The sequence below is a fragment of the Nerophis lumbriciformis genome, linkage group LG28 (genome assembly GCF_033978685.3).
Source record: "Nerophis lumbriciformis linkage group LG28, RoL_Nlum_v2.1, whole genome shotgun sequence".
Lineage (NCBI taxonomy): Eukaryota > Metazoa > Chordata > Actinopteri > Syngnathiformes > Syngnathidae > Nerophis > Nerophis lumbriciformis.
The window spans coordinates 3,187,192-3,199,503 of NC_084575.2; the positions used below are offsets into that span (position 1 = coordinate 3,187,192).

General features: G+C 40.5%; 1 protein-coding gene across 1 annotated transcript in view; it reads left to right on the forward strand.

Annotated features, from left to right (window-relative positions):
- Positions 1-12,312, forward strand: part of LOC133570591 (uncharacterized) — a 463,307-nt gene that overhangs the window by 96,072 nt on the left and 354,923 nt on the right. The window lies entirely within an intron of this gene.

A 12,312-nucleotide genomic window follows, 5' to 3' on the forward strand; every position in this document is an offset into this window, starting at 1 on the left:
GATTTGAACTGGGACTGGCTCACATCTGTGTCTGACTCTTTGAAAGCGCAGTGTGAATCTCTAAATTTAACACAATTAATTAACTCAACTACAAGACCTAATCCTAAATGCCCTCAAAAAGCTACACTCATTGACTTAATTCTAACAAATATGCCCTTCAAATGTGTTGCATCTGGTGTTTTCCCTAATGATGTGAGTGATCATTGTGTGATTGCAGTAGTGCGAGACACAAGGATTCCTAAAAGCAAGCCTCGTCTTCTTGAAAAACTTAATATGAAATTATTTGAGACACAAGCTTTTTTACATGACTTGCATCTTTTTAATTGGGATAGAATTGCTCTTTTTGATAATGTTGAACTGGCTTGGAAATATTTTCACGAAAACTTCTTGAGTATAGTGAACAAACATGCCCCTTTTAGAAAATGTAGGGTTAAAGGACGTGACAATCAGTGGTTTACATCAGACCTGTCAGATGTATTGCATGAGCGTAATGCTGCTTGGGCCAGGGCACGCAAGTCAGGGTTAGAAGCAGATTGGTTGAATTTTAGACAATTAAGAAATCAATTTACCTCTCTCCTTCGGAAAGTCAAATCAGAATTGCATTTCTCCACAACAACTGAAAATCTCAAACACCCAAAGAAGTTTTGGAAAATCATCAAATCTTTGTCCGCCTGCTGTAATTCAGTCAATCTCCCACCTAGTATACTTGTTGATGGTGTCAGAGTAAGTGATAGAAGAGAAAAGGGTAGTCCTTATAATAATCATTTTATTTCCTCTGGTTTTCGCTATAATTCTGACAACTCTACTGAAGTTCCACTAACTCTGGAAAGAACCGTTGAAAATACCCAGATTTTTAACTTTACGCCCTTTACCACAACAGAGGCCATGAGGGCTCTAAAACAACTTAAACCTAGAAAGCCAGCTGGCTCAGATAAATTGGAGTCGCTCTTCCTAAAGTTGGCAGCTGAAATCATAGCTGATTGATTGATTGAAACTTGTATTAGTAGTTTGCACAGTGAAGTACATATTCCGTACAATTGACCACTAAATGGTAACACCAGAATAAGTTTTCCAACTTGTTTAAGTTGATTCATGATACAGATATATACTATCAGATACTATCAAATATATACTACCATCATAATACAGTCATCACACAAGATAATCATCAGAGTATATACATTGAATTATTTATAATCCGGGGTGTGGGATATGGGGGGGGGGGGGTTCGGTTTGGTTGGTATCAACACTTCAGTCATCAACAATCAGCATCAACAATTGCATCATCAGAGAAATGGATATTGAGACAGTGTAGGACTGATTTGGTAGGATATGTATAGCAAGGAGTGGACATAGAGAGAGAGATCAGAAAGTATAAGAAAAAGTGTACGAAAAATTGTCTACATTTGATTGTTTGATTGTTTACATTTGATTATTTATAATCCGAAGAGGTATTATGTGGAAGGGAGGGTGTTAGTTTAGGGTTGTAGTTGCCTGGAGGTGTTCTTTTAGTGCGGTTTTGAAGGAGGATAGAGATGCCCTTTCTTTTACACCTGTTGGGAGTGCATTCCATATTGATGTGGCATAGAAAGAGAATGAGTTAAGACCTTTGTTGGTTCGGAATCTCGGTTTAACGTGGTTAGCGGAGCTCCCCCTGGTGTTGTGGTTATGGCGGTCATTTACGTTAAGGAAGTAGTTTGACATGTACTTCGGTATCAGGGAGGTGTAGCGGATTTTATAGACTAGGCTCAGTGCAAGTTGTTTTACTCTGTCCTCCACCCTGAGCCAGCCCACTTTGGAGAAGTGGGTAGGAGTGAGGTGGGATCTGGGGTGGAGGTCTAGAAGTAATCTGACTAGCTTGTACTGGGATGTTTGGAGTCTAGATTTGAGGGATTTGGAGGTGCTAGGGTACCAGGAGGTGCATGCGCAATCGAAAAAGGGTTGAACGAGAGTTCCCGCTAGAATCTTCATGGTGCTTTTGTTGACCAGAGAGGAGATTCTGTAGAGAAATCTCATTCGTTGGTTGACCTTTCTGATTACTTTGGTTGCCATTTTATCACAGGAAAGATTAGCCTCTAGAATGGAACCTAGGTAGGTGACCTCATCCTTCCTTGTGATAACAATGTCACCCACTTTTATAGTGAAGTCATTGACTTTCTTAAGGTTGATGTGGGACCCAAACAGGATGGATTCCGTTTTACCCAAGTGTATTGATAGCTTGTTGTCAGCGAGCCAGGTGCAAATTCTACAGAGTTCAGCACTGAGGATTTTCTCCACCTGTGACTTGTCCTTGCCGGATACCAGCAGGGCCGAGTCATCCGCAAACAAAAACAATGCACAGTCGCATGCTGATGACATGTCGTTTATGTATATTAGGAACAGTAAAGGCCCTAATATACTGCCTTGGGGGACTCCACAGCTTACTGAGAGGGGTGGGGGGAGGGGGGGCACGGTGCCGTTCACCTCTGCCACCTGTTTCCTCCCCTCCAAGTAAGATTGCATCCAGTTCGGTGAGGTTTTATCAAATCTGATTGCTCTGAGTTTATCCAACAGTATAACGTGGTTAATGGTGTCAAAGGCCTTCTGAAGGTCCAGCATGACCATGCCGCAGTATTTGCCCGCGTCCACCTCATGTTTGATGTGATCGGTCAGATAGAGAAGTCATGTGTCAGTGGTGTGGTTAGTTCTGAAGTCAGATAGAGAAGGCAAGTGTCAGTGGAGTGGTTAGTTCTGAAGCCGGATTGGAATTTGTACATGAGTTTATTAGTGGCAAGGTAACTATCGACCTGTTCATAAACTATTTTTTCCATTACTTTCGAAATGTAACCGAGAATAGAAACAGGTCGATAGTTGCCAGGTTCCAATTTGCTTCCTATTTTAAAGAGGGGAGTTAATCTTGCTATCTTAAAATCTTTTGGTACTTGGCCTAGAGAAATTGAGAGGTTTATTATGTGCGTGATGATAGGGGCAATGGTGGAGGCAGAGTCCCTGATGAATCTGGAGGGGATATTGTCAAGCCCAGTGGCCTTGTTTGGGTGGAGCGCTCAATTTTTTAAGCACCTCATCCGCTGAGACCATTTCTAATTTGAAATCGTTGTTGGATACTCCTAGCTTTCTGTAGAAGGCTTTAATGTGTTCTACACCAAAGTGACCAGAGTGGTGGGACAGCTTGTTGACAAGAGTTGTGGCTATGCTGGTGAAAAAGGTGTTAAGTCTGCTTACTACCTCCATTTTGTCTGTAATGAGGGAGTCACCCTCCTTGATGTTGATGTTGGTGAGTCTGGTTTTAAGTTTCTGGCTGCAACCAGCAAGCTGGTTGTTGAGGATTTTCCAGAGCTCACGTGGCTTATTTGTGTTTTCCTCTATTTTGTCAGTAATGTAATTTTTTTTAAAGGATTTAGTCAGGTTCGTGGTCTTATTTCTTAATTTACTGCATTGCTTTTTGAGTGTTGAAAGGAGTGATTTGAGGTTGTTATTATTGGGTTGTTTATCTACTTCGGTTTTACGCTTTTGGTATTCGGAGTATTTTCTGTCTCTGTCTTTTATGGCAGTTAATAGGTCCGGATTCATCCATGGTTCAGAGCAGGCTTTGATCCTGACTGTTTTCACGGGAGCCATGTCGTTTAGTATCATTAGGAGCGCTGTTTTGAAGTGATCCCAAGCATCATCGACCAGGTTGCTCGCGATCACAGGGGACCAGTCCCACTCACCAAATTTAGGTTGAAATTATCACTGGAGTATTTTTTAAGGGATCTGGATTGGGCTGTTATGTGGCCTTTGGCTTTGGGTTGAGCTATTTTGCGGGTGCAGAAGGTTAGATGGTGGTCGCTAAGACTATCTTCAACTGCTTTTAAATGCAGAGAAAACAAAGTGTATGTTCTTTACCACATCAAAAACTGTAAGATCAGCACTGTGTGAGATCATTTGAACAAAAAATGGGCAACAAATTGTGTTAGTATCTGCTTTTAAATATTTAAGATTTTTAATTGATGACCACTTGAGTTTTAAGGAGCACATTCAGTATGTTGTAAAAAAAAAAAACCTGAAAATTTTACTGGGATTTTATTATACAACCAAGTCTTGCTTTTCTTTTACTGTGAAACAGAAATTGGTGGAAACAACCTTTTTACCTGTTATTGACTATGGAGATGTGTTGTACATGAATAATACTGCTGGTTGTCTCCACAAGCTGGATAGTGTGTACCACGGGGCACTGAGATTCATCACCAACTTACTCACCATTGTGTGTTATACTCAATGGTTAACCTACTCACCCAATGGTTAACCTACTCACCATTGTGTGTTATATTCAATGGTTAACTTACTCACCTTTGTGTGTTATACTCAATGGTTAAATTACTCACCATTGTGTATTATACTCAATGGTTAACTTACTCACCATTGTGTGTTATACTCAATGGTTAACTTACTCACCATTGTGTATTTTACTCAATGGTTAACTTACTCACCACTGTGTATTATACTCAACGGTTAACTTACTCACCATTGTGTGTTATACTCAATGGTTAACTTACTCACCATTTGGGGATTATACTCAATGGTTAACTTACTCACCATTGTGTGTTATACTCAATGGTTAACTTACTCACCATTGTGTGTTATACTCAATGGTTAACTGGACATCTTTATGTGCTCGACGCCTCAATCATTGGTATGTGTTCATCTACAAAACCATTCTGGGTATCACCCCATCTTATCTGTCTTGTCTTTTTACAAAAAAACAAGGACGTCACAATCTTCGTTCAATGAATGTTCTGCAATTTGTCGTCCCCAAAGTAAGAACTGAACTGGGCAAGAAAGCATTTAGGTTTTCAGCAGCGAAGGCTTGGAATAACCTACAATCCAATATTCAACTTCAAACCCTTGTTACATTGAATGAGTTTAAAGCTTCTGTGAAAGGATTGCAGTCTACCTTGTCTGTATGCACATGTGTTATGTCAGCAAGTTTTAATGTTGTACATTTGATGTTTTATGTGTTATTTACTGTTTTTAATGTAACCTTGCTGCTGCCCTCTTGGCCAGGTCTCCCTTGGAAAAGAGATCTTTGATCTTAATGGGATTTTTACCTGATTAAATAAAGAAAAATACAAACAAAAGAAAAAACAGCTGTTTATTTGAAGTCTTAAAGAAGTCAACTATGTGTGCAGTGCAAGGTGAAATGCAGTTATGTCATCTTCCTGTCAATAACACACACATCACACTTTTGCGTGTTGTTGCTTCCTTATTTGTCATTATTCAAAGCTGATTTTAATGTGTAGCAGCGGCAGCTGAACTCAATGTGACAACGTGTCATAGTTACGTCAGTCAGCTGGAATTAAAAATACCAATAGTTGTGTCGTTAGTCCAGAATCTTCACGGTCCTCATGGACGACATAATTAGGAACCGGTACTAAAAAAAAATGGTACTTGGTATACATCTCTTATCTTCTTTACTAAACCTTTGAAATATGCTGACATATGTGCTGCTAATGGTAAATAAACAGTAGCCATATTGAATGTTTGCCTTCATTTGACCACGCGAGGTAAGGAGGACGGCCTCTAGGTCACATGGTTACACCCCAGCAATTACACTGTTGATGATTGATGAGCATTCATTTTAAATGGTGGTGTTAAAAAGCAAGTATATCTCCATCTTTAGTCATAAATGTGGCCCCCGGATGAACATGTGTCACAAACATTGTATTAGATGATATGTGGATGTTGTGCTTACTTGGACTGTGATGAAGCTGTGAGGACTCAGGTGCTTTGTCTTCATGCTCTTCAGTCTTCACAGAGACAACAGTCAGTGGAAACTTGCTGACATCATCCTCCTCCTGCCCTACAGGACACTCTCCCTCCTCTTCCTCTTTCATGTGTGAGGGCTGTGGATCCTCTGAAGTGAAACTGTCCCCCTGCAGATGAGGGAGACATTCTTCTTGGTGTCCAATCAGCTGATGGATGTCTACAGGACACAAACAAAACACATTATAACTCCTACATGCTAAATATTAAATCGTACATGAAATATAGGGCTGTGGCTATTGAAAATGTTATTAATCAAGTGTTCGACTGGAAATGTTTTCGATTAATCGAGTAACTGGATAAAACTTAGTGTTGCTTGGTTAAAGACGAATTTAAGCGACTTTAAGACATTTCACTTAATAATGAACGGCCAATTGGTTTGAGATGGTATGAGATCAAGATGTCATCTTTAGATCAGGCTTTGTTTTTTCCACAATCACTGCCACATTACAAAGTTAAAGTACCAATGATTGTCACACACACACTAGGTGTGGCCAGATTGTTCTCTGCATTTGACCCATCACCCTTGATCACCCCCTGGAAGGTGAGAGGAGCAGTGAGCAGCAGCGGTGGCCGCGCCCGGGAATCATTTTTATGGTGATTTAACCCCCAATTCCAACCCTTGATGCTGAGTGCCATTTTTATAGTCTTTGGTATGACTCAGTCAGGGTTTGAACTCACAACCCATCTCAGGGCGGACACTCTAACCACTAGGCCACTGAGTAGGTGGATGTAGCAGGTGTTGTAGTAGGTTAATGGCTGCACCAATATGAAGGAAATAACAGGTCAGTATAGCTTTTACACACATAAATAACTTGTCAAACCTGCCAGCTAGCAGGCTAGGTTTACAGCGTCAGTTACCATGGTAACTGACTCTGACTTTGTCTTACCTCTCTTATTTTTGGAGGTCAAACTGTCGAGCTTTACATACTCAGGAGTTTGCACTTAACCTGCTCTCTGGAATATTCCCCCGGTGACTGTGTGAGTTTTGTGTAAACATGTTGATACACTTTGTTACAAACTGAGAGGAACATCAACCTCTCATAAATATTGTGTGTCTGAACATCCTCACATGACAATTCATCTTCCTATAGACAATATATTGAAGAAAAGTGTTAATAATAAATATAAAGTTAGTAAAGATGTGAGAGTAAGAAGTAAACAAACCTGTTGTGTGTAACACAACTTGATGTTTTTCATGTTGTCGCTCCTTCTCCTCTTTTGTTGGACAAAGTTCCTCCTCGTACTCTGCTATGGTTCTTTCGCACATTTTCACACAATCACAACACTTTACACTCACACTTGATCTCTGCTTAGCGATGTGTTTTCATCTCTCTTTGTTAGCAGCTAACAAGCTAAGCTAACTAGCAAGCTAAGCTAGCTGGAGAAGTGCGCTCAGACTAATATACAAACAGTTATTATGACTCTATTTAATAGAGTGTAATAAAGGACATATATGTGTACATGGACGCACAGATTAAGAACACTGAACTGTGACGACTGCAATAACGTCTTCACCGTCAGACGCCATCTTGCTTTATCCTCGCCCTGTTTGCTTCGCGCGCAGTCTTGTCAGATCTCGCGAGAGAAACAAGCAGTAATGTTGTGTCGTTCGCGAACGATTCGTTCGAACGAACGAATCTTTTGAGTGAACGTACTGAACCGAATCACTTCATGAACTGATTCGTTCCTTTCTCAGTTCAGTTGAGCTCCGCCGCGACCATGCCGGTATGAGTGGAACTGGCGCATTCTGTGACGTCGGCGAACGACGCAGCCAGCTACTCATCATGGGGGCGGGGGGAGGGACTGAGCGAACGATTCGTTCACTGCGGATTAACGACATGAATCACTCAGTGAACGACAACGCTCTCGCTCTCTGCTCTGTTTGCCCCAATCCGCGAGTGATTCTCCTCCCGTCGCGGGGATATGTTTCATGCCATTGGCATCCGCTCTCCATTCATTCTCCAAGCTAACGGCTAATGTTGACATGAAAACAAACACACACATTATCTCAACACATCAAGTTATGAGAGTAGAGGAGACAGAAAGAAAGTCAGTGCAGGGCAAGGCAAGCAGCAGCGACGCGAGGGGGAGGGGCGGGGGTGGGGGGGGGTAAAGTGTAGGGCAGGCTGTTTGAGAAGATTTAAAATAAAAATAATAACTAATGTATGTACATATACATAGGCTATTATTTATCTTGATTTTTATATTATTTAAGCTATTTATTTTCTTTTTTATTGCATATTTAAGTTGATATTTCCATTTTTATATTTTTAAATGTAAGCTACAGAAATGTTGGTTTTAATGTTGGCTTTTCTGGCACTTGGTTTAATATTTGTTTAGTTTTATTTAAGGTAGCCTATTTATTTTCTTTTTGTTTGCACATTTAAGTTAATATTTTCTTTGTTATATTTTTAAACGTAGGCTACAGAACATTTAGTTTTTATGTTGGCATTTCTGTCTCTTAATTTATTTGTTTTATTTTGAAGGTATTTATTTTCTTTTTGTTTGCATATTTACAGAACTGCTGCTGCAGACGTGATTCGGTGATTCGCCGACCTGCGCACACTGTACTGCAGTGCCGGCCCAAGCCTCCATGGGGCCCTAAGCAAAATTAGATTTTGGGGCCCTCTATTTCTGCCAATAATATTGATTGATCATTCACACACCTACTATAAACTCATTGCGGCTCTGGCAGTGTTGTTTACATGATCCTATTGTCAGCCTGGCATGTCTTTACAAATGACATGTCATTTATAAAGATATGGGGGTGGCCCAGTTAAGAACATAAATAATACCAATGAATGAACGAATGATGTCCAGAGTGCCACATATGGTTCCTAATCTTCAAATGTAGAAAACATTCAGCTACAAGAGTGGCCTGGGGTTGAACAGTCCAAGTGATAAAGCTTTGTATTTACAGTAAAAGTGTCATCTTGTCTCATCAGTCTTGTACATATTAGTCTTTAATTACTAGTTTATATTTTTAGTTAATTGTTCATATTTAATGTTTACTTTGTACAAAGAGAGCGCAGTCTACTGAAGTTAAATTCCATGTGTGTTAAACATAACTGGACAATAAAGCTGATTCTGATTCACCTTATTATTTTTGGTAACAAAAACCTGAAACAGCAATGTGCAAAAATGTTGACCTAAAATTGTGTTTTTGTACAATAATATATCTTTGATCATTTAGAAATCATCAGTCAGACTCGTACATGCAAAAAATAAAAAATAATAATTTTTTGTTAATTGCTTTTGGGGCCCCCTGGTGGCCGCGGGGCCCTAAGCAAGCGCTTAGTACGCTTATGCCTTGGGCCGGCTCTGCTGTACTGTACTACGCACGCCCCCCCCCCCCCCCCTTTTTGGGGGGGGGGGGGGGGGGGTGATTCGGTGAACGAATCTTTTGAACGAATCAATTTAAGGAACTGATTCTAGTGATTCAGTACAGTCAAAAGAACTGCCGATCCCATCACTAACAAGCAGCTCTTTTCCAGATCTCGCGAGAGAAACAAGTACAAACCAGCTCTTTTCCAGATCTCGCGAGAGAAACAAGTACAAACCAGCTCTTTTCCAGATCTCGCGAGAGAAACAAGTAACCAGCTCTTTCCCCCTCACCCCCGGTACAACTATTTCAACATTCTGAAAATAAAAATAAACTTTTACATTTTCAAAACAAAGACATTAAATCTATTTTCGTAAATAAACAGTAGCTTATATGACCCCTTTAAATCATAAGTTGCCTGATCAGAGCGAGACGAGTCGTGGTTCCTCAGCTTCATGCAGGACGGAGTGGTAGGAGGCGTGGGCGAGGTTGACTGCTCCCCAGACCGGCAGCCCCGCTTTTGTTTCCTCTCCCGCCGCCGCCTGCGTCGCCTGCTGGCTCCGATAACAATCCACGGAGATTCCCGCGGTCTCGCTATCTCGTCGGGTATGTTGTGCAAGCGGTGGAAATCGCTGGAGACAGCTATCCTAAATAGAAAAGCAATGTCCAGCAGGTTTTGAGGACTGTGTGTGTCGCTACGGTAGACAGACATAACCAAAACACTATCAAACATAAACAGACATAACCAAAACACTATCAAACATTAACAGACATAACCAAAACACTATCAAACATAAACAGACATAACCAAAACACTATCGAACATAAACAGACATAACCAAAACACTATCAAACATAAACAGACATAACCAAAACACTATCAAACATAAACAGACATAACCAAAACACTATCAAACATAAACAGACATAACCAAAACACTATCAAACATAAACAGACATAACCAAAACACTATCAAACATAAACAGACATAACCAAAACACTATCAAACATAAACAGACATAACCAAAACACTATCAAACATAGAAGGAAGCACCGAAAGTGGGAGCTGCCGCCATCTTGTTAATGGTCATTTGTATTCCGAAATCCAAATTAGGGCCTCTTCCCTATGTAACGGAGTTAAAATACACCTTTGTTATTTATTATATTTTGTTTGTGCATTTGATCTCCAAATAGTTCTCTTTTCTGCTCGCCTGTGAGAGGGCGGTTTGATATCTTTTTGTCCCTCCTGAGCTCCTGTAGTTCTCCTGGGTTGTGGAGCCCCTCCCTTCTCCCCTCACAGAAAAGTTTCACATGGCTGAGGGTGAGTCTCGCTCGGACGATCCCACCGACCTTTTCTTGGCTTTTCGCTACAAATGAGCTCTTTAATGAAAGAATGTGTGCACCAAGAATGTGAATATGTTTACCTGTGTTGTCCTTTAGTTTGAAATTCACATTCCAGGCAACATTACATCGCTAACATTGGCGCCAACCGGCCGCTCTTTGTTGTAGGAGACTTGTTCAGTGTGTGTGTGTGTGTGTCTGTGTGTGGGTGTGTGTGTGTGTGTGTGTGTGTGTCTGTCTGTGTGTGGGTGTGTGTGTGTGGGTGTGTGTGCTTATGTGCGTAGGTAACGAGTGTTATTCTGTGTGTTTAGGCGCAAGCCAAAGAAAGACGGGATACGGACATTGTGTGATTGTCGCCCGCAGGTTGGAAGGAACATAAATAAAGCTGAGAACAGTGGAAAAAGTCTCATCATTGTGCCGACCCAGAACTGTTCCATCTATGAGGAGTGATCCAGCCCACCTGTAAATGTCAAACTAAGGGGCCTTATCTTATTATGTGCTCAAACTGAAATACTACTATTTACTTAAACTTGGTCGTTGGCTTTCTCCAAGGTGAATATAAACCTTCACCATAAGCAAAACATAATATGAGTGAATTCATTCACTTCAGTATCTAATGGTGCATCACAATTGGTGTTTTGTAGAAAGAATGTTGTTCCTGTTTTGCGTGGGCCTTGTGTGTCCTCACCCAGCCAGTCTCTGGTAAACAATGTCCCATCATGCTGACATCCACTGAATGTGAGGGGTCATAACACACCACATAAACATACATACGCCAGCCCCTGGGTTTCCACTTCCCAAGGATGCTGAGGGTCTCCTATCTTGGGGAGTTGTGAAGAAGTTGTAACGGACAGGACACTGACGCCCAAGTGGGGGGTTTGATTGATTGATTGATTGATTGAGAAGTTTATTGACATCTTAAAGAATTGAATCCATGTAATGCTTTAAAAAGGCAAATGGATGGCACAAAAAGCCAAAAGGCTTGTTTCCATTGTGGTCCATTAAGTCAGTATTTTGGTGAGCAACAGGGCCCCAAAATGGTAAAGTGACTGACACTGTGTAAGAGAGATATAACACCATCTGTGTCCTATTTGATACGATGACATTCAGCAATTTTCAAGGTCCAACTTTTATTTCAGGCACGCCTTTTTCTCGTTAACAACAATGCCAAAAATAATGCCGTCAGAACATATAAATAAGAAAAACAGAACTTACAATTAGTCTGACATCACATAAAAGAAAACACATTGATTTCACATACATTATCAGAAAGAATCATACCTCATTGGCCTCACAAACTCAGAGGAAATAAAGTTTATTTTCAAGCCGAGACTCCATTAACCTCTTACATCGAATGCTTGCTGTCTCATGCTGCTTCCCTTATTCCGTCACATATTAATTGTCCCCCCAACAATGTGACCAAACCGGAACAAAAAATATGTTCCCCTCCAATTGACATGGGTTTTGTAACAGAAATAAAGTTAACATATACTTGCATGAATTAACCAAAGGAAACACATTTTTAATCACATTATATGTAAATATGAACTTATATTTATACATTGTATTTATTTACCCTAACCAACTATGAAATGATATAACATATATACAATGTGCTTCTGTCAGCAGCTACACTTTTCCTAACTAAGAGTTTCCCGCTTGTCTCCAACCCTTCCCCCATGCATTCCTGAGCTAAGATAAAAGGTGACACTCTCCTGTAAACAGACGGCCTTTGTCTTTTGAGGCCTCCAATAAATACTAAAAAAAAAAGGTATTCTCTGAGCATTTCTTATTAAATAGATTATTACATTGTAAAATAACAGACACTTTACTTTTGCTTGTT